Source organism: Tachyglossus aculeatus, chromosome 1 (assembly GCF_015852505.1).
Source record: "Tachyglossus aculeatus isolate mTacAcu1 chromosome 1, mTacAcu1.pri, whole genome shotgun sequence".
NCBI lineage: Eukaryota > Metazoa > Chordata > Mammalia > Monotremata > Tachyglossidae > Tachyglossus > Tachyglossus aculeatus.
This window is the reverse complement of record NC_052066.1, coordinates 2,203,688-2,206,923: the sequence shown is the minus strand read 5'-3', so window position 1 is coordinate 2,206,923 and position 3,236 is coordinate 2,203,688. Positions and strand designations below refer to the sequence as shown.

Below are 3,236 nucleotides of genomic sequence, written 5' to 3'. Positions count from 1 at the left end.
TGTAACCTCCCCGGCGCTTAGAACAGTGCTTGGCACATAGTAAGCGCTTAACAAATACCATAATTATTATTATTATTATTACAGCAGCATGGCCTAACGGAAGGAGCCCGGCCCGGGAGTCAGAGGGCCTGGGTTCTAACGGCGGCGGCTCCACCACCCGTCTTCATTGTGGTGAAATTGGGCAAATCACTTCTGCGGATCTCAGTTCCCTCAACTGCAAGAGGGGGATTCGAACCCTGTCCTCCCACCTACTTTCATTCATTCATTCATTCAATCGTATTTATTGAGCGCTTACTGTGTGCAGAGCACTGGACTAAGCACTTGGGAAGTCCAAGTCGGCAACATCTAGAGACGGTCCCTACCCAACAGTGGGCTCACAGTCTAGAAGGGGGACACAGACGACAAAACAAAACATATTAACAAAATAAAATAAATAGAATAAATATGTACAAGTAAAATAAATAGAGTAATATGTGCAATCAATCAATCAATCGTATTTATTGAGCACTTACTGTGTGCAGAGCACTGTACTAAGCGCTTGGGAAGTCCAAGTTGGCAACATCTAGAGATGGTCCCTACCCAACAGCGGGCTCACAGTCTAGAAGGGGGAGACAGAGAACAAAACAAAACATATCAACAAAATAAAATAAATAGAATAAATATGTACAAATAAAATAGAGTAATAAATACGTACAAATATATATATACATATCATCATCATCATCATCAATCGTATTTATTGAGCGCTTACTGTGTGCAGAGCACTGGACTAAGCGCTTGGGAAGTCCAAGTTGGCAACATATAGAGACGGTCCCTACCCAACAGTGGGCTCACAGTCTTAGCCTTGAGACCCACCCGTGTGGGACCTGATTATCTGGTATCTATCCCGAGCGCTTAGTACAGTGCTTGGCACTTAGTAAGCCCTTAATAAATGCAACAGCTACTGTCATTTGTCACATGGCCTAATGATGTGCCCCAGTGGCCTAATGGACAAGGTATTGGCCTCCTAAGCCAGGGGTTGTGGGTTCGAGGCCCACCTGGAGTGGACTGACTTTTCAGCGCTTAGAATCAATCAATCAATCGTATTTATTGAGCGCTTACTGTGTGCAGAGCACTGTACTAAGCGCTTGGGAAGTACAAATTGGCAACCTATAGAGACGGCCCCTACCCAACAGTGGGCTCACAGTCTAGAAGAGTGCGTGGCACATAGTAAGTGCTGAACAAATGCCATTATTATTACCAAATATTACCATTATATTTGCCTCCCCCTTCTAGACTGTGAGCCCCGTAAGGGACCTTAATTTGTATCTACCCCAGTGCTTAGATCAGTGCTTGGCAAATACCGCAATTACTACTATTAAAAATAATAATATAGGGATACAATAACAGTTCATTCAATCGGTCATTCAGTCGTATTTATTAAGCGCTTACTGTGTGCAGAGCACTGGACTAAGCGCTTGGGAAGTCCAACTTGGCAACATCTAGAGCCGGTCCCTACCCGACAGCGGGCTCACAGTCTAGAAGGGGGAGACAGACGACAAAACAAAACATATTCACAAAATAAAACAAATAGAATAAATATGTACAAATAAAATAGAGTAATCAATCCATACAAACATATATACATATATACAGGTGCTGTGGGGAGGGGAAGGAGGTAAGCGGGTTATTTTATTTTGTTCTACTTATTTTATTTTGTTAATATGTTTGGTTTTGTTGTCTGTCTCCCCCTTCTAGACCGTGAGCCCACTCTTGGGTAGGGACCGGCTCTAGATGTTGCCAACTTGGACTTCCCAAGCGCTTAGTACAGTGCTCTGCACACAGTAAGCGCTCAATAAATACGATTGATATTGATTGATTGAGGGGGAGAGGAAGGAGGGGGCTGAGTGTGGGAAGGCCTCCTGGAGGAGGTGAGCTCTCAGTAGGGAAAATGGGGGAGTTTCCCCCCAAGGCCTGAGGCCCACTCTGCCCACTGTCGGGTAGGGACCATCTCTATGTGTTGCCAACTTGGACTTCCCAAGCGCTTAGTACAGTGCTCTGCACACAGTAAGCGCTCAATAAATACGATTGAATTATCTGGTATCTATCCCAAGCGCTTAGTACAGTGCTTGGCATATAGTAAGCACTTAATAAATACAACAGCTACGCTTATTGGTCATAGAGAAGCAGCGTGGCTCAGTGGAAAGAGCCCGGGCTTTGGAGTCAGAGGTCATGGGTTCAAATCCCGGCTCCTCCACTTGTCAGCTGTGGGACTTTGGGCAAGTCACTTCACTTCTCTGGGCCTCAGTTCCCTCATCTGGAAAATGGGGATGAAGACTGTGAGCCCCACGTGGGACAACCTGATCACCTTGTAACCTCCCCAGCGCTTAGAACGGTGCTTTGCACATAGTAAGCGCTTAATAAAAGTCATTATTATTATTATTATTATTATTGTATGGCCTAATGATGTGCCCCAGTGGCCTAATGGACAAGGTATTGACCTCCTAAGCCACGGGTTGTGGGTTCGAGGCCCACCTGGAGTGGACTGACTTTTCAGCGCTTTGAAGAGTGCTTGGCACAGAGTAAATGCTTAACAAATGCCCTTATTATTACCAAATATTACCATTATATTTGTCTCCCCTTTCTAGATTGTGAGCCTGCTGTCGGGTAGGGACCGTCTCTATATGTTGCCTATTTGTACTTCCCAAGCGCTTAGTACAGTGCTCTGCACACAGTAAGTGCTCAATAAATATGACTGACTGACTGAATGAATGAATTAATCGACTCGAATCCCAGCCCCGCCCAACATGTCTGTTGTGTGACCTTGGGCAAGTCACTTAACTTCTCTGAGCCTCAGTGACCTCATCTGGAAAATGGGGATGAAGACTGCGAGCCCCACCATGGGACAACCTGATCACCTTGTATCTCCCCCAGCGCTTAGAACAGTGCTTTGCACATAGGAAGCGCTTAACAAATACCATCATTATTATTATTATTATTATTAATCCCCAATTTACAGATGAGGTAACTGAGGCATAGAGAAGTGAAGTCCCGTTGCCAGCAGACGAGTGGTGGAGCGGGGATTAGAAGCCAGGTCCTCCTGACTCCCGGGCCTATTAATTAATGGAAATTAATTGATTAATTTCCATTAATTAATGGGCCCTTTTAGACTGTGAGCCCACTGTTGGGTCGGGACTGTCTCTATATGTTGCCAATTTGGACTTTCCAAGCGCTTAGTACAGTGCTCTGCACACAGT

General features: G+C 45.1%; 1 non-coding gene across 1 annotated transcript; it reads left to right on the top strand.

Annotated features, from left to right (window-relative positions):
• Nucleotides 1–972: 972 nt before the first annotated feature.
• Nucleotides 973–1,045, top strand: TRNAR-CCU. The gene has a single exon. It is a non-coding gene; the product is annotated as a tRNA-Arg (tRNA).
• The last annotated feature ends 2,191 nt before the right edge of the window (nucleotides 1,046–3,236 follow it).